Source organism: Heterodontus francisci, chromosome 43, assembly GCF_036365525.1.
Source record: "Heterodontus francisci isolate sHetFra1 chromosome 43, sHetFra1.hap1, whole genome shotgun sequence".
Taxonomy (NCBI): Eukaryota; Metazoa; Chordata; class Chondrichthyes; order Heterodontiformes; family Heterodontidae; genus Heterodontus; species Heterodontus francisci.
In genome coordinates this window covers 665,557-686,558 of record NC_090413.1, presented here as the reverse complement: position 1 = coordinate 686,558, position 21,002 = coordinate 665,557, and positions in this window count along the sequence as shown.

Sequence of the window (21,002 nt, the reverse complement as noted above, 5' to 3'; positions counted from 1 at the left end):
CAGAAACTCTCACAAACTCGCTGACACACTCTGACAATCTCAGACACTCTCTGAAACTTTCTGAAACTCTCTGACACTCTCTGAAACTTTCTGACACTTTCTGAAACTCTCTGAAGCTCTCTAAAACTCTCTGAAACTATCTGACACTCTCAGAAACACTCAGAAACTCTCTGAAACTCTCTGACACTCTGTGACACTCTCTGAAATTCTCTGACAATCTCTGACACTCTCAGACAAACTCAGAAACTCTCAGAAACTCTCTGACACTCTCTGCCACTCTCAGATACTCTCTGAAACTCTCTGACACTCTCTGAAACTCACTGACACTCTCTGACACTCTCTGAATCTCTCAGACATTCGCTGACACTCTCGGACACTATCTGAAACTCTCTGACACTCTCTGACACTCTCTGAAACTCTCTGAAACTCTCTGGCACTCTCAGACACTCTCTGACACTCTCTGACACATTCTGATACTCTCTGACACTCTCTGACACTCTCAGACACTCTCTGAAACACTCTGAAAGTCTCTGACACGCTCTGGCACTCTCTGAAACTTTCTGACACTCTCTGAAACACACTGAAGCTCTCTGAAACTCTCTGAAACTCTCTGACACTCTCAGAAACTATCAGAAACTCTCTGAAACTCTCTGACACACTCTGACACTCTCTGACACTCTGTGCCACTCTCTGACACTCTCTGACACTCGCTGACACTATCTGACACTTTCTGAAACTCTCAGACACTCTCTGACACACTCTGCAGCTCTGTGACACTCTGTGACACTCTCTGACACTCTCTGACACTCTCTGACACTCTCTGAACCTCTCTGAAACTCTGTGACACTCCGTGACACTCTGTGACATTCTCTGAAACTGTCTGACACTCTCTGACACTCTCTGACACTCTCCGACATACTCAGAATCTTTCAGAAACTCTGAGGCACTCTCTGACACTCTCAGAAAGTCTGTGAAACTCTCTGAAACTCTCTGACACTCTCTGAAACTCTCTGAAATTCTCTGACACTCTCTGACACTCTCTGAAACTCTCTGACACTCTCTGACATTCGCTGACACTCTCTGACTCTCACTGAAAGTCTCTGATACTCTCTGACACTCACTGACACTCTGTGAAGCTCTCTGAAACTCTCTGAAACTTTCTGACAATCTCTGAAACACACTGAAGCTCTCTGAAACTCTCTGAAACTCTCTGACACTCTCAGAAACTATCAGAAACTCTCTGAAACTCTCTGACACTCTCTGACACTCTCTGACACTCTGTGACACTCTCTGACACTCTCTGACACTCGCTGACACTATCTGACACTTTCTGAAACTCTCAGACACTCTCTGACACACTCTGCAGCTCTGTGACACTCTCTGACACTCTCTGAAATTCTCTGACAATCTCTGACACTCTCAGACAAACTCAGAAACTCTCAGAAACTCTCTGACATTCTCTGAAACTCTCAGATACTCTCTGAAACTCTCTGACACTCTCTGAAACTCTCTGAAATCCTCTGACACTCTCTGACACTCTCTGACTCTCGCTGACACTCTCTGATACTCTCTGACACTCACTGACACTCTGTGACACTCTCTGAAACTCTCTGACACTCTCTGACACTATCTGAAACTCTCTGACTCTCACTGACACTCTGTGACACTCTCGGAAACTCTCTGACACTCTCTGACACTCTCTGAAACTCTTCGACTCTCTCTGACATTCTCTGATACTGTCTGACACTCTATGAATCTCTCTGAAGCTCTCTGACACTCTGTGACACTCTGAAATTTTCTTGCTGTCTCTGAAGATCTCTGAAACTCTCTGAAAATCTCTGACACTCTCTGAAACTCTGTGACACTCTCTGAAACACTCTGACACTCTCTGACACTCTCCGACACACTCAGAAACTGTCAGAAACTCTCAGGCACTCTCTGAAACTCTGAGAAAGTCTCTGAAACTCTCTGACACTATCTGAACCTCTCTGACATTCTCTGACACTCCCTGACACTCTCTGAAACTCTTTGACACTCTCTGACACTCTCGGACACTGTCTGACTCTCTCTGAAAATCTCCGAAACTCTCAGACACTCTCTGACACTTTCCGAAACTCTCTGACACTATCTGACACTTTCCGAAACTCTCGGACACTGTCTGACAAACTCTGCAACTCTGTGAAACTCTCTGAAACTCCCTGACACTCTCTGAAACTTTCTGACACTCTCAGAAGCTCTCTGAAACTCTCTGAAACTCTCTGACACTCTCTGAAACTCTCTGACACTCTCAGACACTCTCAGACACTCTCTGAGACTCTCTGACACTCTCTGTCACTCTCTGACACTCTCTGACAGTCTCTGAACATCTCTGAAACTCTCTGAAAATCTCGAAACTCTCTGACGCTCTCTGACACTCTCCGACACACTCAGAAACTCTCAGAAACTCTCTGGCACTCTCTGACACTCTCCGACACACTCAGAAACTCTCTGAAACTCTCTGACACTCTCTGACACTCTCTGAGACTCTCTGAAACTCTTTGACACTCTCAGACACTGTCTGACTCTCTCTGAAACTCTCTGAAACTCTCTGAAACTGTCTGACACATTCTGACAGTCTCTGACACTCTCTGACTATCTCTGAAACCTTCTGACACACTCTGAAGCTCTGTGAAACTTTCTGAAACTCTCTGACACTCTCAGAAACACTCAGAAACACTCTGAAACTCTCTGACACTCTCTGAGAGTCTCTGACACTCTGTGACACTCTCTGACACTCTGTGACACTCTCTGAAATTCTCTGACAATCTCTGACACACTCTGACAAACTCAGAAACTCTCACAAACTCGCTGACACACTCTGACAATCTCAGACACTCTCTGAAACTTTCTGAAACTCTCTGACACTCTCTGAAACTTTCTGACACTTTCTGAAACTCTCTGAAGCTCTCTAAAAATCTCTGAAACTATCTGACACTCTCAGAAACACTCAGAAACTCTCTGAAACTCTCTGACACTCTGTGACACTCTCTGAAATTCTCTGACAATCTCTGACACTCTCAGACAAACTCAGAAACTCTCAGAAACTCTCTGACATTCTCTGAAACTCTCAGATACTCTCTGAAACTCTTTGACACTCTCTGAAACTCTCTGAAATCCTCTGACACTCTGTGACACTCTCTGAAATTCGCTGACAATCTCTGACACTCTCTGACAAACTCACAAACTCTCAGAAACTCTCTGACACTCTCTGCCACTCTCAGATACTCTCTGAAACTCTCTGACACTCTCTGAAACTCACTGACACTCTCTGACACTCTCCTAATCTCTCAAACATTCGCTGACACTCTCGGACACTATCTGAAACGCTCTGACACTCTCTGACACTCTCTGAAACTCTCTGAAACTCTCTGGCACTCTCAGACACTCTCTGACACTCTCTGACACTCTCTGACACTTTCTGATACTCTCTGACACTCTCTGACACTCTCAGACACTCTCTGAAACACACTGAAGCTCTCTGAAACTCTCTGAAACTCTCTGACACTCTCAGAAACTATCAGAAACTCTCTGAAACTCTCTGACACCCTCTGACACTCTCTGACACTCTGTGCCACTCTCTGACACTCTCTGACACTCGCTGACACTATCTGACACTTTCTGAAACTCTCAGACACTCTCTGACACACTCTGCAGCTCTGTGACACTCTGTGACACTCTGTGACACTCTCTGACACTCTCTGACACTCTCTGAATCTCTCTGAAACTCTGTGACACTCTGTGACACTCTGTGACATTCTCTGAAACTGTCTGACACTCTCTGACACTCTCTGACACTCTCCGACATACTCAGAATATTTCAGAAACTCTGAGGCACTCTCTGACACTCTCAGAAAGTCTGTGAAACTCTCTGAAAGTCTCTGACACTCTCTGAAACTCTCTGAAATTCTCTGACACTCTCTGACACTGTCTGAAACTCTCTGACACTCTCTGACATTCGCTGACACACTCTGACTCTCACTGAAAGTCTCTGATACTCTCTGACACTCACTGACACTCTGTGAAGCTCTCTGAAACTCTCTGAAACTTTCTGACACTCTCTGAAACACACTGAAGCTCTCTGAAACTCTCTGAAACTCTCTGACACTCTCAGAAACTATCAGAAACTCTCTGAAACTCTCTGACACTCTCTGACACTCTCTGACACTCTCTGACACTCTCTGACACTCTCTGACACTCGCTGACACTATCTGACACTTTCTGAAACTCTCAGACACTCTCTGACACACTCTGCAGCTCTGTGACACTCTCTGACACTCTCTGACACTCTCTGACACTCTCTGAATCTCTCTGAAACTCTGTGACACTCGCTGACACTCTGTGAAACTCTCTGAAAGTCTCTGACACTCTCTGACACTCTCAGAAAGTCTGTGAAACTCTCTGAAACTCTCTGACAATCTCTGAAACTCTCTGAAACTCTCTGACACTCTCTGACCCTCTCTGAAACTCTCTGACACTCTCTGACACTCGCTGACACTCTCTGACTCTCACTGAAAGTCTCTGATACTCTCTGACACTCACTGACACTCTGTGAAGCTCTCTGAAACTCTCTGACACTCTCTGACACTCTCTGACACTCTCTGAAACTCTCTGACACTCTCTTACACTCGCTGACACTCTCTGATGCTCGCTGACACTCTCTGATACTCCCTGACACTCACTGACACTCCCTGAAACTCTCTGACTCTCACTGACGCTCTGTGACAATCTCCGAAACTCTCTGACACCCTCTGACACTCTCTGACACTCTCTGAAACCCTTCGGCACTCTCTGACATTCTCAGATACTGTCTGACACTCTCTGAAACTCTCTGACACTCTCTGAAATTCTCTGACACTCTCTGACATTCCCTGACACTCTCTGAATCTCTCTGAAGCTCTCTGACACTCTGTGACACTCTCTGAATACTTTCTGGCACTCTCTGACACTCTCTGAAGATCTCTGAAACTCTCTGAAAATCTCTGACACTCTCTGAAACTCTGTGACGCTCTCAGAAACACTCTGACACTCTCCGACACACTCAGAAACTGTCAGAAACTCTCAGGCACTCTCAGGCACTCTCTGACACTCTCAGAAAGTCTCTGAAACTCTCTGACACTATCTGACACTCGCTGACACTCTCTGATTCTCGCTGACACTCTGTGATACTCCCTGACACTCACTGACATTCTGTGACTCTCTCTGAAACTCTCTAACACTCTCTGACACTCTCTGAAACTCTCTGACTCTCACTGACGCTCTGTGACACTCTCTGAAACTCTCTGACACTCTCTGACACTCTCTGAAACTCTTCGGCACTCTCTGACATTCTCAGATACTGTCTGACACTCTCTGAAACTCTCTGACACTGTCTGAAATTCTCTGACACTCTCTGACACTCCCTGACACTCTCTGAATCTCTCTGAAGCTCTCTGACACTCTGTGACACTCTCTGAAACTTTATGGCACTCTCTGAAACTCTCCGAAGATCTCTGAAACTCTCTGAAAATCTCTGACACTCTCTGAAACTCTGTGACACTCTCTGAAACACTCTGACACTCTCTGACACTCTCCGACACACTCAGAAACTGTCAGAAACTCTCAGGCACTCAATGACACTCTCAGAAAGTCTCTGAAACTCTCTGACACTATCTGAACCTCTCTGACACTCTCTGACACTCTCTGACACTCTCTGACACTCTCCGAAACTCTTTGACACTCTCAGACACTCTCGGACACTGTCTGACTCTCCCTGAAAATCTCCGAAACTCTCTGACACTCTCTGACACTCCCTGACACTCTCTGAATCTCTCTGAAACTCTCTGACACTATCTGACACTCTCTGAAACTCTCTGAAACTCTCTTACACTCTCTGACACTCTCTGAAACTTTCTGACACTCTCTGAAACTCTCTGAAACTCTCTGACACTCTCAGAAACTTTCAGAAGCTCTCTGAAACTCACTGACACTCTCTGACACTCTCTGACACTCTCTGACACTCTCTGAAACTCTCAGACACTGTCCGACACTCTCTGAAACTCTCTGACACTCTCTGAAACACTCTGACACTCTCTGACACTCTCTGAAACTCCCTGACACTCTCTGCACTCTCTGAAACTCTCTGACACTCTCTGACTCTCTCTGCCACTCTCTGACACTCACTGAAACTCTGTGACACTCTCTGAAACACTCTGACAATCTCTGAAACTCTCAGACACACTCTGACACTCTCTGACACTTTCCGACACTCTCTGACACTATCAGACACTTTCTGAAACTCTCTGACACTGTCTGACAAACTCTGCAACTCTGTGAAACTCTCTGACACTCTCTGACACTCTCTGACACTCCCTGAATCTCTCTGTCAGGGAGTTTCAGAGAGTTTCAGAGACTGTCAGAGTGTGTCAGAGAGTGTCACAGAGTGTCACAGAGTTTCAGAGAGAGTCAGAGAGTGTCAGAGAGGGTCACAGATTGTCACAGAGTTGCAGAGTGTGTCAGAGAGTGTCCGAGAGTTTCAGAAAGTGTCAGAGAGGTTCAGAAAGTGTCAGAGAGTGTCAAAGAGTGTCTGAGAGATTCAGAAAGTGTCAGATAGTGTCAGAGAGTTTCAGAAAGTGTCAGAGTGTGTCAGAGAATGTCAGAGAGTTTCAGAGAGTGTCAGAGAGTGTCAGAGAGTTTCAGAGAGTGTCAGAGAGTGTCTGAGAGTGTCAGAGAGTTTCTGAGAGTATTTGAATCTGTCAGAGATTGTCAGAGAGTGTCAGAGAGTTTCATAGAGTGTTACAGAGTTTGAGAGAGTGTCCGAGAGTTTCAGAGAGTTTCAGAGAGCTTCTGAGAGTTTTAGAGAGTGTCAGAAAGTTTCAGAGAGTGTCAGCGAGTATCAGAGAGTGTCAGAGAGTTTCTGAGAGTTTTTGAGTGTGTCGGAGAATGTCAGAGAGTGTCACAGAGTGTCAGAAAGTTTCAGAGAGTGTCAGGGAGTTTCAGAGAGTTTCAGAGACTGTCAGAGAGTGTCAGAGAGTGTCACAGAGTGTCACAGAGTGTCACAGAGTTTCAGAGAGAGTCAGAGAGTGTCAGAGAGTGTTACAGAGTGTCACAGATTTGCAGAGTGTGTCAGAGAGTGTCCGAGAGTTTCAGAAAGTGTCAGAGAGTTTCAGAAACTGTCAGAGAGTGTCAGAGAGTGTCTGAGAGATTCAGAAAGTGTCAGATAGTGTCAGAGAGTTTCAGAAAGTGTCAGAGTGTGTCAGAGAGTGTCAGAGAGTTTCAGAGAGTGTCAGAGAGTGTCAGAGAGTTTCAGAAAGTGTCAGAGAGTTTCAGAGAGTGTCAGAGAGTGGCTGAGAGTGTCAGAGAGTTTCTGAGAGTATCTGAGTTTGTCAGAGATTGTCGGAGAGTGTCAGAGAGTGTGAGAGAGTGTCAGAGAGTTTCAGAGAGCTTCTGAGAGTTTCAGAGAGTGTCAGAAAGTTTCAGAGAGCGTCAGCGAGTGTCAAAGAGTGTCAGAGAGTTTCTGAGAGTTTCTGAGTTTGTCGGAGAATGTCAGAGAGTGTCACAGAGTTTCAGAGAGTGTCAGAGAGTTTCTGAGAGTGTCAGAGACTTTCAGAGAGCTTCAGAGAGCATCAGTGTGTTTCAGAGAGTGTCAGAAAGTTTCAGAGAGTGCCAGAGAGGGTCAGAGACTTTCAGAGAGTTTCAGTGAGTGTCACAGAGTGTCAGAGAGCATCAGAGAGCTTCAGAGAGCGTCAGAGAGTGTCAGAGAGTGTCAGAGAGTTTCAGAGAGTTTCAGTGACTTTCTGAGAATGTCAGAGAGTGCCTGAGAATTTCTGACAGTTTCTGAGTGTGTCGGAGAGTGTCAGAGAGTGTCAGAGAGTTTCAGAGAATTTCAGAGAGCGTCAGAGATTGTCTGAGAGTGTCAGAGAGTGTCAAAGAGTTTCAGAGAATATCAGAGAGTGTCAGAGAGTGTCTGAGAGTGTCAGAGAGTGTCAGAGAGTGTCAGAGAATGTCGGAGAGTTTCTGAGAGTATCTGTGAGTGTAAGAGAGTGTCAGAGGGTTCTGAGAGTTTCTGAGTGTGTCAGGGAGTGTCACAGAGTGTCAGAGACTGTTAAAGAGTGTCAGAGAGTTTCACAGAGTTTCACAGAGTGTCAGAGAGTGTCAGAGAGTGTCAGAGAGATTCACAGTGCGTCCCAGAGTGTCAGAGCGTTTCAGAGAGTGTCACAGAGTGTCAGAGAGTGCCAGAGAGTGTCACAGAGTGTCACAGAGTGTCACAGAGTTTCAGAGAGAGTCAGAGAGAGTCAGAGAGTGTCACAGATTGTCACAGAGTTGCAGAGTGTGTCAGAGAGAGTCCGAGAGTTTCAGAAAGTGTCAGAGAGGTTCAGAAAGTGTCAGAGAGTGTCAGAGAGTGTCTGAGAGATTCAGAAAGTGTCAGATAGTGTCAGAGAGTTTCAGAAAGTGTCAGAGTGTGTCAGAGAATGTCAGAGAGTTTCAGAGAGTGTCAGAGAGTGTCGGAGAGTGTCAGAGAGTTTCAGAGTGTCAGAGAGTGTCTGAGAGTGTCAGAGAGTTTCTGAGAGTATTTGAATTTGTCAGAGATTGTCAGAGAGTGTCAGAGAGTTTCATAGAGTGTTACAGAGTTTGAGAGAGTGTCCCAGAGTTTCAGAGAGTTTCAGAGAGCTTCTGAGAGTTTTAGAGAGTGTCAGAAAGTTTCAGAGAGTGTCAGCGAGTATCAGAGAGTGTCAGAGAGTTTCTGAGAGTTTTTGAGTGTGTCGGAGAATGTCAGAGAGTGTCACAGAGTGTCAGAAAGTTTCAGAGAGTGTCAGGGAGTTTCAGAGAGATTCAGAGACTGTCAGAGAGTGTCAGAGAGTGTCACAGAGTGTCACAGAGTGTCACATAGTTTCAGAGAGAGTCAGAGAGTGTCAGAGAGTGTTACAGAGTGTCACAGAGTTGCAGAGTGTGTCAGAGAGTGTCCGAGAGTTTCAGAAAGTGTCAGAGAGTTTCAGAAAGTGTCAGAGAGTGTCAGAGAGTGTCTGAGAGATTCAGAGAGTGTCAGAGAGTGGCTGAGAGTGTCAGAGAGTTTCTGAGAGTATCTGAGTTTGTCAGAGATTGTCGGAGAGTGTCAGAGAGTGTGAGTGAGTGTCAGAGAGTTTCAGAGAGCTTCTGAGAGTTTCAGAGAGTGTCAGAAAGTTTCAGAGAGTGTCAGCGAGTGTCAAAGAGTGTCAGAGAGTTTCTGAGAGTTTCTGAGTTTGTCGGAGAATGTCAGAGAGTGTCACAGAGTTTCAGAGAGTGTCAGAGAGTTTCTGAGAGTGTCAGAGACTTTCAGAGAGCTTCAGAGAGCATCAGTGTGTTTCAGAGAGTGTCAGAAAGTTTCAGAGAGTGTCAGAGAGGGTCAGAGACTTTCAGAGAGTTTCAGTGAGTGTCACAGAGTGTCAGAGAGCATCAGAGAGCTTCAGAGAGCGTCAGAGAGTGTCAGAGAGTGTCAGAGAGTGTCAGAGAGTGTCAGAGAGTGTTACAGAGTGTCACAGAGTTGCAGAGTGTGTCAGAGAGTGTCCGAGAGTTTCAGAAAGTGTCAGAGAGTTTCAGAAAGTGTCAGAGAGTGTCAGAGAGTGTCTGAGAGATTCAGAAAGTGTCAGATAGTGTCAGAGAGTTTCAGAGAGTGTCAGAGAGTGTCAGAGAGTGTCAGAGAGTTTCAGAAAGTGTCAGAGAGTTTCAGAGAGTGTCAGAGAGTGGCTGAGAGTGTCAGAGAGTTTCTGAGAGTATCTGCGTTTGTCAGAGATTGTCGGAGAGTGTCAGAGAGTGTGAGAGAGTGTCAGAGAGTTTCAGAGAGCTTCTGAGAGTTTCAGAGAGTGTCAGAAAGTTTCAGAGAGTGTCAGCGAGTGTCAAAGAGTGTCAGAGAGTTTCTGAGAGTTTCTGAGTTTGTCGGAGAATGTCAGAGAGTGTCACAGAGTTTCAGAGAGTGTCAGAGAGTTTCTGAGAGTGTCAGAGACTTTCAGAGAGCTTCAGAGAGCATCAGTGTGTTTCAGAGAGTGTCAGAAAGTTTCAGAGAGTGCCAGAGAGGGTCAGAGACTTTCAGAGAGCTTCAGTGAGTGTCACAGAGTGTCAGAGAGCATCAGTGAGCTTCAGAGAGCGTCAGAGAGCGTCAGAGAGTGTCAGAGAGTTTCAGAGAGTTTCAGAGAGTTTCAGTGACTTTCTGAGAGTGTCAGAGAGTGCCTGAGAATTTCTGACAGTTTCTGAGTGTGTCGGAGATTGTCAGAGAGTGTCAAAGAGTTTCAGAGAATTTCAGAGAGCGTCAGAGATTGTCTGAGAGTGTCAGAGAGTGTCAAAGAGTTTCAGAGAATATCAGAGAGTGTCAGAGAGTGTCTGAGAGTGTCAGAGAGTGTCAGAGAGTGTCAGAGAATGTCGGAGAGTTTCTGAGAGTATCTGTGAGTGTAAGAGAGTGTCAGAGGGTTCTGAGAGTTTCTGAGTGTGTCAGGGATTGTCACAGAGTGCCAGAGGCTGTTAAAGAGTGTCAGAGAGTTTCACAGAGTTTCACAGATTGTCAGAGAGTGTCAGAGAGTGTCAGAGAGTGTCAGAGAGATTCACAGTGCGTCACAGAGTGTCAGAGCATTTCAGAGAGTGTCACAGAGTGTCAGAGAGTGTCAGAGAGTGCCAGAGAGTGTCAGAGAGTGTCAGAGACTTTCAGAGAATGTCAGAGAGTTTCTGAGAGTCTCTGTGAGTGTCAGTGAGTGTCAGAGAGTTTCACAGTGTGTCACAGAGTGTCAGAGATTGTCAGAGAGATTCAGAGAGTGTCGGAGAGTGTCATAGAGTGTCAGAGAGTGTCAGAGAATGTCAGAGAGTTTCTGAGAGTATCTGTGAGTGTCAGAGAGTGTCAGAGTCTTTCAGAGACTGTCAGAGGGTTCAGAGAGTTTCTGAGTGTGTCAGAGAGTGTCACAGAGTGTCAGAGAGTTTCAGAGAGTTTCACAGTGTGTCACAGAGTGTCAGAGAGTGTCAGAGAGTTTCAGAGAGAGTCAGAGAGTGTCTGAGAGTGTCAGAGAGTGTCAGAGATTTTCAGAGAGTTCCAGAGAGCTTCAGAGAGTGTCAGAGAGTGTCAGAAAGTTTCACAGTGTGTCACAGAGTGTCAGAGAGTGTCAGAGAGTTTCGGAGACTGTCAAAGAGTGTCTGAGACTGTCAGAGAGTGTCAGAGTGTTTCAGAGAGTGTCACAGAGTTTCAGAGAGTGTCAGAGATTTTCGGAGAGTTTCAGAGATCTTCAGAGAGTGTCAGAGAGTGCCAGAAAGTTTCAGAGAGTGTCACAGAGTGTCAGAGAGTTTCAGAGAGATTCAGAGAGTGTCAATGAGTATCAGAGAGTGTCAGAGAGAGTCAGAGAGTGTCAGAGAATGTCTGAGAGTTTCAGACAGTGTCAGAGAGCGTCATAGATATTTCAGAGAGAGTCAGAGAGTGTCAGAGAGTTTCAGAGATGTTCAGACGGTTTCAAAGATGTTCAGAGAGAGTCAGAGAGAGTCAGAAAGTTTCAGAGAGGGGCAGAGAGTGTCAGGGAGTTTCAGAGAGATTCAGAGAGTGACAGAGATTGTCAGAGAGTGTCACAGAGTGTCAGAGAGATTCAGAGTGTGTCAGAGAGTTTCAGAGACATTCTGAGAGTGTCAGAGAGTGCCTGAGAGTTTCTGACAGTTTCTGAGTGAGTCGGAGAGTGTCAGAGAGTGTCAAAGAGTTTCAGAGACATTCTGAGAGTGTCAGAGAGTGCCTGAGAGTGTCAGAGTGTTTCAGAGAGTGTCACAGAGTTTCAGAGAGTGCCAGAAAATTTCAGAGAGTTTCACAGAGTGTCAGAGAGCTTCAGAGAATTTCAGAGAGTGTCAGAGAGTTTCAGAGAGTGTCAGACAGTATCAGAGAGTGTCAGAGAGTGTCGAAGAGTTTCAGAGAGTGTCAGAGAGTGTCAGAGAGTTTCAGAGAGTGTCACAGAATGTCAGTGAGAGTCAGAGAGTTTCAGAGAGTGTCACAGAGTTTCAGAGAGTGTCACAGAGTGTCAGTGAGTGTAAGAGAGCATCAGAGAGTGTCAGAGATTTTCAGAGAGTTACAGAGATCTTCAGAGAGTGTCAGAGAGTGCCAGAAAGTTTCAGAGAGTGTCAGAGAGTGTCAGAGAGTTTCAGAGAGATTCAGAGAGTGTCAGAAAGTATCAGAGAGTGTCAGAGAGAGTCAGAGAGTGTCAGAGAGTCCGAGAGATTCAGAAAGTGTCAGATAGTGTCAGAGAGTGTCAGAAAGTTTCAGAGAGTGTCTGAGAGAGTCAGAGAGTGTCAGAGAGTTTCTGAGAGATTGTGAGTTTGTCAGAGAGTTTCAGAGATTGTCAGCGAATTTCAGAGTGTGTCACAGAGTGTCAGAGAGTTTCAGAGAGTGTCTGAGAGTGTCATGGTGTGTCGGAGAGCTTCAGAGAGTTTCTGAGTTTGTCAGAGAGTGTCAGAGATTGTCAGAGAATTTCAGAGAGTGTCAAAGAGTGTCAGAGAGTGTCAGAGATTTTAAGAGAGATTCTGAGTGTTTCTGAGAGTGTCAGCGAGTTTCAGAAAGTTTCAGAGAGCTTCAGAGAGTGTCAGAAAGTTTCAGAGAGTGTCAGAGAGTTTCAGAAAATGTCACAGAGTGTCAGAGAGTTTCAGAGAGCTTCAGAGAGCGTCAGAGACTGTCGGAGAGTGTCAGACAGTTTCAGAGAGTTTCAGAGATTGTCAGAGAGTTTCAAAGAGAGTCAGACATTGTCTGAGAGTGTCAAAGAGTGTCAAAGAGTTTCAGAGAGTGTCAGAGAGTGTCAGAGAGTTTCAGAGTGTGTCAGAGAGTTTCAGAGACATTCTGAGAGTGTCAGAGAGTGCCTGAGAGTTTCTGACTGTTTCTGAGTGAGTCGGAGAGTGTCAGAGAGTGTCAAAGAGTTTCAGAGAGTGTCAGAGAGTGTCCGAGAGTGTCAGAGAGTTTCAGAGAGTGTCAGAGAGTTTCAGAGACTTTCTGAGAGTGTCAGAGAGTGCCTGAGAGTTTCTGACAGTTTCTGAGTGTGTCAGAGAGTGTCAGAGAGTGTCAGAGTGTTTCAGAGAGTGTCACAGAGTTTCAGAGAGTGCCAGAAAATTTCAGAGAGTTACACAGAGTGTCAGAGAGCTTCAGAGAATTTCAGAGAGTTTCAGAGAGTGTCAGACAGTATCAGAGAGTGTCAGAGAGTGTCGAAGAGTTTCAGAGAGTGTCAGAGAGTGTCAGAGAGTTTCAGAGAGTGTCACAGAATGTCAGTGAGAGTCAGAGAGTTTCAGAGAGTGTCACAGAGTTTCAGAGAGTGTCACAGAGTGTCAGTGAGTGTAAGAGAGTATCAGAGAGTGCCAGCGAGAGTCAGAGAGTGTCAGAGAGTGTCAGAGAGTTTCAGAGAGTGTCAGAGAGTGTCCGAGAGTTTCAGAAAGTGTCAGATAGTGTCAGAGAATTTCAGAAAGTGTCAGAGAGTGTCAGAGAGTGTCTGAGACTGTCAGACAATGTAAGAATGTTTCAGAGAGTGTCACAGAGTTTCCGAGAGTGTCAGAGATTTTCAGAGAGTTTCAGAGATCTTCAGAGAGTGTCAGAGAGTGCCAGAAAGTTTCAGAGAGTTTCACAGAATGTCAGAGCGCTTCAGAGAGATTCAGAGAGTGTCAGAGAGTATCAGAGAGTGTCAGAGAGAGTCAGAGAGTGTCAGAGAGTGTCCGAGAGATTCAGAAAGTGTCAGATAGTGTCAGAGAGTTTCAGAAAGTGTCAGAGAGTGTCAGAGAGTGTCTGAGAGTGTCAGAGAGTGTCAGAGAGTTTCAGAGAGAGTCAGAGAGTGTAAGAGAGTTTCAGAGAGTTTCACAGTTTGTCAGAGATGTTCAGAGAGTTTCAGAGAGTGTCAGAGAGTGTCAGAGAGTATCAGAGAGTGTCTGAGAGTTTCAGACAGTGTCAGAGTGTGTCAGAGATTTTCAGAGAGAGTCAGAGAGTGTCAGAGAATTTCAGAGAGTTTCAGAGATGTTCAGAGAGTGTCAGAGTGTGTCAGAAAGTTTCAGAGAGAGTCAGAGAGCGTCTGGGAGTTTCAGAGAGATTCAGAGAGTTTCAGAGAGTTTCAGAGATCTTCAGAGAGTGTCAGAGAGTGCCAGAAAGTGTCAGAGAGTGGCACAGAGTGTCAGAGAGTTTCAGAGAGATTCAGAGAGTGTCAGAGTTTATCAGAGAGTTTCAGAGAGAGTCAGAGAGTGTCAGAGAGAGTCCAAGAAATTCAGAAAGTGTCAGATAGTGTCAGAGAGTGTCAGAAAGTGTCAGCGAGTGTCAGAGAGTGTCTGAGAGTGTCAGAGAGAGTCAGAGAGTTTCAGAGAGAGTCAGAGAGTTTCAGAGAGTTTCAGAGAGTGTCAGAGAGTTTCAGAGACTTTCTGAGAGTGTCAGAGAGTGCCTGAGAGTTTCTGACAGTTTCTGAGTGTGTCAGAGAGTGTCAGAGAGTGTCAGAGTGTTTCAGAGAGTGTCACAGAGTTTCAGAGAGTGCCAGAAAATTTCAGAGAGTTACACAGAGTGTCAGAGAGCTTCAGAGAATTTCAGAGAGTGTCAGAGAGTTTCAGAGAGTGTCAGACAGTATCAGAGAGTGTCAGAGAGTGTCGAAGAGTTTCAGAGAGTGTCGGAGAGTGTCAGAGAGTTTCAGAGAGTGTCACAGAATGTCAGTGAGAGTCAGAGAGTTTCAGAGAGTGTCACAGAGTTTCAGAGAGTGTCACAGAGTGTCAGTGAGTGCAAGAGAGTATCAGAGAGTGTCAGCGAGAGTCAGAGAGTGTCAGAGAGTGTCAGAGAGTTTCAGAGAGTGTCAGAGAGTGTCCGCGAGTTTCAGAAAGTGTCAGATAGTGTCAGAGAGTGTCTGAGACTGTCAGACAATGTAAGAATGTTTCAGAGAGTGTCACAGAGTTTCCGAGAGTGTCAGAGATATTCAGAGAGTTTCAGAGATCTTCAGAGAGTGTCAGAGAGTGCCAGAAAGTTTCAGAGAGTTTCACAGAATGTCAGAGAGCTTCAGAGAGATTCAGAGAGTGTCAGAGAGTATCAGAGAGTGTCAGAGAGAGTCAGAGAGAGTCAGAGAGTGTCCGAGAGATTCAGAAAGTGTCAGATAGTGTCAGAGAGTTTCAGAAAGTGTCAGAGAGTGTCAGAGAGTGTCTGAGAGTGTCAGAGAGTGTCAGAGAGTTTCAGAGAGAGTCAGAGAGTGTAAGAGAGTTTCAGAGAGTTTCACAGTGTGTCAGAGATGTTCAGAGAGTTTCAGAGAGTGTCAGAGAGTGTCAGAGAGTATCAGAGATTGTCTGAGAGTTTCAGACAGTGTCAGAGTGTGTCAGAGATTTTCAGAGAGAGTCAGAGAGTGTCAGAGAATTTCAGAGAGTTTCTGAGAGTATCTGAGTTTGTCAGAGATTGTCGGAGAGTGTCAGAGAGTGTGAGAGAGTGTCAGAGAGTTTCAGAGAGCTTCTGAGAGTTTCAGAGAGTGTCAGAAAGTTTCAGAGAGTGTCAGCGAGTGTCAAAGAGTGTCAGAGAGTTTCTGAGAGTTTCTGAGTTTGTCGGAGAATGTCAGAGAGTGTCACAGAGTTTCAGAGAGTGTCAGAGAGTTTCTGAGAGTGTCAGAGACTTTCAGAGAGCTTCAGAGAGCATCAGTGTGTTTCAGAGAGTGTCAGAAAGTTTCAGAGAGTGTCAGAGAGGGTCAGAGACTTTCAGAGAGTTTCAGTGAGTGTCACAGAGTGTCAGAGAGCATCAGAGAGCTTCAGAGAGCGTCAGAGAGTGTCAGAGAGTGTCAGAGAGTGTCAGAGAGTGTTACAGAGTGTCACAGAGTTGCAGAGTGTGTCAGAGAGTGTCCGAGAGTTTCAGAAAGTGTCAGAGAGTTTCAGAAAGTGTCAGAGAGTGTCAGAGAGTGTCTGAGAGATTCAGAAAGTGTCAGATAGTGTCAGAGAGTTTCAGAGAGTGTCAGAGAGTGTCAGAGAGTGTCAGAGAGTTTCAGAAAGTGTCAGAGAGTTTCAGAGAGTGTCAGAGAGTGGCTGAGAGTGTCAGAGAGTTTCTGAGAGTATCTGCGTTTGTCAGAGATTGTCGGAGAGTGTCAGAGAGTGTGAGAGAGTGTCAGAGAGTTTCAGAGAGCTTCTGAGAGTTTCAGAGAGTGTCAGAAAGTTTCAGAGAGTGTCAGCGAGTGTCAAAGAGTGTCAGAGAGTTTCTGAGAGTTTCTGAGTTTGTCGGAGAATGTCAGAGAGTGTCACAGAGTTTCAGAGAGTGTCAGAGAGTTTCTGAGAGTGTCAGAGACTTTCAGAGAGCTTCAGAGAGCATCAGTGTGTTTCAGAGAGTGTCAGAAAGTTTCAGAGAGTGCCAGAGAGGGTCAGAGACTTTCAGAGAGCTTCAGTGAGTGTCACAGAGTGTCAGAGAGCATCAGTGAGCTTCAGAGAGCGTCAGAGAGCGTCAGAGAGTGTCAGAGAGTTTCAGAGAGTTTCAGAGAGTTTCAGTGACTTTCTGAGAGTGTCAGAGAGTGCCTGAGAATTTCTGACAGTTTCTGAGTGTGTCGGAGATTGTCAGAGAGTGTCAAAGAGTTTCAGAGAATTTCAGAGAGCGTCAGAGATTGTCTGAGAGTGTCAGAGAGTGTCAAAGAGTTTCAGAGAATATCAGAGAGTGTCAGAGAGTGTCTGAGAGTGTCAGAGAGTGTCAGAGAGTGTCAGAGAATGTCGGAGAGTTTCTGAGAGTATCTGTGAGTGTAAGAGAGTGTCAGAGGGTTCTGAGAGTTTCTGAGTGTGTCAGGGATTGTCACAGAGTGTCAGAGGCTGTTAAAGAGTGTCAGAGAGTTTCACAGAGTTTCACAGATTGTCAGAGAGTGTCAGAGAGTGTCAGAGAGTGTCAGAGAGATTCACAGTGCGTCACAGAGTGTCAGAGCATTTCAGAGAGTGTCACAGAGTGTCAGAGAGTGTCAGAGAGTGCCAGAGAGTGTCAGAGAGTGTCAGAGACTTTCAGAGAATGTCGGAGAGTTTCTGAGAGTCTCTGTGAGTGTCAGTGAGTGTCAGAGAGTTTCACAGTGTGTCACAGAGTGTCAGAGATTGTCAGAGAGATTCAGAGAGTGTCGGAGAGTGTCATAGAGTGTCAGAGAGTGTCAGAGAATGTCAGAGAGTTTCTGAGAGTATCTGTGAGTGTCAGAGAGTGTCAGAGTCTTTCAGAGACTGTCAGAGGGTTCAGAGAGTTTCTGAGTGTGTCAGAGAGTGTCACAGAGTGTCAGAGAGTTTCAGAGAGTTTCACAGTGTGTCACAGAGTGTCAGAGAGTGTCAGTGAGTTTCAGAGAGAGTCAGAGAGTGTCTGAGAGTGTCAGAGAGTGTCAGAGATTTTCAGAGAGTTCCAGAGAGCTTCAGAGAGTGTCAGAGAGTGTCAGAAAGTTTCACAGTGTGTCACAGAGTGTCAGAGAGTGTCAGAGAGTTTCGGAGACTGTCAAAGAGTGTCTGAGACTGTCAGAGAGTGTCAGAGTGTTTCAGAGAGTGTCACAGAGTTTCAGAGAGTGTCAGAGATTTTCGGAGAGTTTCAGAGATCTTCAGAGAGTGTCAGAGAGTGCCAGAAAGTTTCAGAGAGTGTCACAGAGTGTCAGAGAGTTTCAGAGAGATTCAGAGAGTGTCAATGAGTATCAGAGAGTGTCAGAGAGAGTCAGAGAGTGTCAGAGAATGTCTGAGAGTTTCAGACAGTGTCAGAGAGCGTCATAGATATTTCAGAGAGAGTCAGAGAGTGTCAGAGAGTTTCAGAGATGTTCAGACGGTTTCAAAGATGTTCAGAGAGAGTCAGAGAGAGTCAGAAAGTTTCAGAGAGGGGCAGAGAGTGTCAGGGAGTTTCAGAGAGATTCAGAGAGTGACAGAGATTGTCAGAGAGTGTCACAGAGTGTCAGAGAGATTCAGAGTGTGTCAGAGAGTTTCAGAGACATTCTGAGAGTGTCAGAGAGTGCCTGAGAGTTTCTGACAGTTTCTGAGTGAGTCGGAGAGTGTCAGAGAGTGTCAAAGAGTTTCAGAGACATTCTGAGAGTGTCAGAGAGTGCCTGAGAGTGTCAGAGTGTTTCAGAGAGTGTCACAGAGTTTCAGAGAGTGCCAGAAAATTTCAGAGAGTTTCACAGAGTGTCAGAGAGCTTCAGAGAATTTCAGAGAGTGTCAGAGAGTTTCAGAGAGTGTCAGACAGTATCAGAGAGTGTCAGAGAGTGTCGAAGAGTTTCAGAGAGTGTCAGAGAGTGTCAGAGAGTTTCAGAGAGTGTCACAGAATGTCAGTGAGAGTCAGAGAGTTTCAGAGAGTGTCACAGAGTTTCAGAGAGTGTCACAGAGTGTCAGTGAGTGTAAGAGAGCATCAGAGAGTGTCAGAGATTTTCAGAGAGTTACAGAGATCTTCAGAGAGTGTCAGAGAGTGCCAGAAAGTTTCAGAGAGTGTCAGAGAGTGTCAGAGAGTTTCAGAGAGATTCAGAGAGTGTCAGAAAGTATCAGAGAGTGTCAGAGAGAGTCAGAGAGTGTCAGAGAGTCCGAGAGATTCAGAAAGTGTCAGATAGTGTCAGAGAGTGTCAGAAAGTTTCAGAGAGTGTCTGAGAGAGTCAGAGATTGTCAGAGAGTTTCTGAGAGATTGTGAGTTTGTCAGAGAGTTTCAGAGATTGTCAGCGAATTTCCGAGTGTGTCACAGAGTGTCAGAGAGTTTCAGAGAGTGTCTGAGAGTGTCATGGTGTGTCGGAGAGCTTCAGAGAGTTTCTGAGTTTGTCAGAGAGTGTCAGAGATTGTCAGAGAATTTCAGAGAGTGTCAAAGAGTGTCAGAGAGTGTCAGAGATTTTAAGAGAGATTCTGAGTGTTTCTGAGAGTGTCAGCGAGTTTCAGAAAGTTTCAGAGAGCTTCAGAGAGTGTCAGAAAGTTTCAGAGAGTGTCAGAGAGTTTCAGAAAATGTCACAGAGTGTCAGAGAGTTTCAGAGAGCTTCAGAGAGCGTCAGAGACTGTCGGAGAGTGTCAGACAGTTTCAGAGAGTTTCAGAGATTGTCAGAGAGTTTCAAAGAGAGTCAGACATTGTCTGAGAGTGTCAAAGAGTGTCAAAGAGTTTCAGAGAGTGTCAGAGAGTGTCAGAGAGTTTCAGAGTGTGTCAGAGAGTTTCAGAGACATTCTGAGAGTGTCAGAGAGTGCCTGAGAGTTTCTGACTGTTTCTGAGTGAGTCGGAGAGTGTCAGAGAGTGTCAAAGAGTTTCAGAGAGTGTCAGAGAGTGTCCGAGAGTGTCAGAGAGTTTCAGAGAGTGTCAGAGAGTTTCAGAGACTTTCTGAGAGTGTCAGAGAGTGCCTGAGAGTTTCTGACAGTTTCTGAGTGTGTCAGAGAGTGTCAGAGAGTGTCAGAGTGTTTCAGAGAGTGTCACAGAGTTTCAGAGAGTGCCAGAAAATTTCAGAGAGTTACACAGAGTGTCAGAGAGCTTCAGAGAATTTCAGAGAGTGTCAGAGAGTTTCAGAGAGTGTCAGACAGTATCAGAGAGTGTCAGAGAGTGTCGAAGAGTTTCAGAGAGTGTCAGAGAGTGTCAGAGAGTTTCAGAGAGTGTCACAGAATGTCAGTGAGAGTCAGAGAGTTTCAGAGAGTGTCACAGAGTTTCAGAGAGTGTCACAGAGTGTCAGTGAGTGTAAGAGAGTATCAGAGAGTGCCAGCGAGAGTCAGAGAGTGTCAGAGAGTGTCAGAGAGTTTCAGAGAGTGTCAGAGAGTGTCCGAGAGTTTCAGAAAGTGTCAGATAGTGTCAGAGAATTTCAGAAAGTGTCAGAGAGTGTCAGAGAGTGTCTGAGACTGTCAGACAATGTAAGAATGTTTCAGAGAGTGTCACAGAGTTTCCGAGAGTGTCAGAGATTTTCAGAGAGTTTCAGAGATCTTCAGAGAGTGTCAGAGAGTGCCAGAAAGTTTCAGAGAGTTTCACAGAATGTCAGAGCGCTTCAGAGAGATTCAGAGAGTGTCAGAGAGTATCAGAGAGTGTCAGAGAGAGTCAGAGAGTGTCAGAGAGTGTCCGAGAGATTCAGAAAGTGTCAGATAGTGTCAGAGAGTTTCAGAAAGTGTCAGAGAGTGTCAGAGAGTGTCTGAGAGTGTCAGAGAGTGTCAGAGAGTTTCAGAGAGAGTCAGAGAGTGTAAGAGAGTTTCAGAGAGTTTCACAGTTTGTCAGAGATGTTCAGAGAGTTTCAGAGAGTGTCAGAGAGTGTCAGAGAGTATCAGAGAGTGTCTGAGAGTTTCAGACAGTGTCAGAGTGTGTCAGAGATTTTCAGAGAGAGTCAGAGAGTGTCAGAGAATTTCAGAGAGTTTCAGAGATGTTCAGAGAGTGTCAGAGTGTGTCAGAAAGTTTCAGAGAGAGTCAGAGAGCGTCTGGGAGTTTCAGAGAGATTCAGAGAGTTTCAGAGAGTTTCAGAGATCTTCAGAGAGTGTCAGAGAGTGCCAGAAAGTGTCAGAGAGTGGCACAGAGTGTCAGAGAGTTTCAGAGAGATTCAGAGAGTGTCAGAGTTTATCAGAGAGTTTCAGAGAGAGTCAGAGAGTGTCAGAGAGAGTCCAAGAAATTCAGAAAGTGTCAGATAGTGTCAGAGAGTGTCAGAAAGTGTCAGCGAGTGTCAGAGAGTGTCTGAGAGTGTCAGAGAGAGTCAGAGAGTTTCAGAGAGAGTCAGAGAGTTTCAGAGAGTTTCAGAGAGTGTCAGAGAGTTTCAGAGACTTTCTGAGAGTGTCAGAGAGTGCCTGAGAGTTTCTGACAGTTTCTGAGTGTGTCAGAGAGTGTCAGAGAGTGTCAGAGTGTTTCAGAGAGTGTCACAGAGTTTCAGAGAGTGCCAGAAAATTTCAGAGAGTTACACAGAGTGTCAGAGAGCTTCAGAGAATTTCAGAGAGTGTCAGAGAGTTTCAGAGAGTGTCAGACAGTATCAGAGAGTGTCAGAGAGTGTCGAAGAGTTTCAGAGAGTGTCAGAGAGTGTCAGAGAGTTTCAGAGAGTGTCACAGAATGTCAGTGAGAGTCAGAGAGTTTCAGAGAGTGTCACAGAGTTTCAGAGAGTGTCACAGAGTGT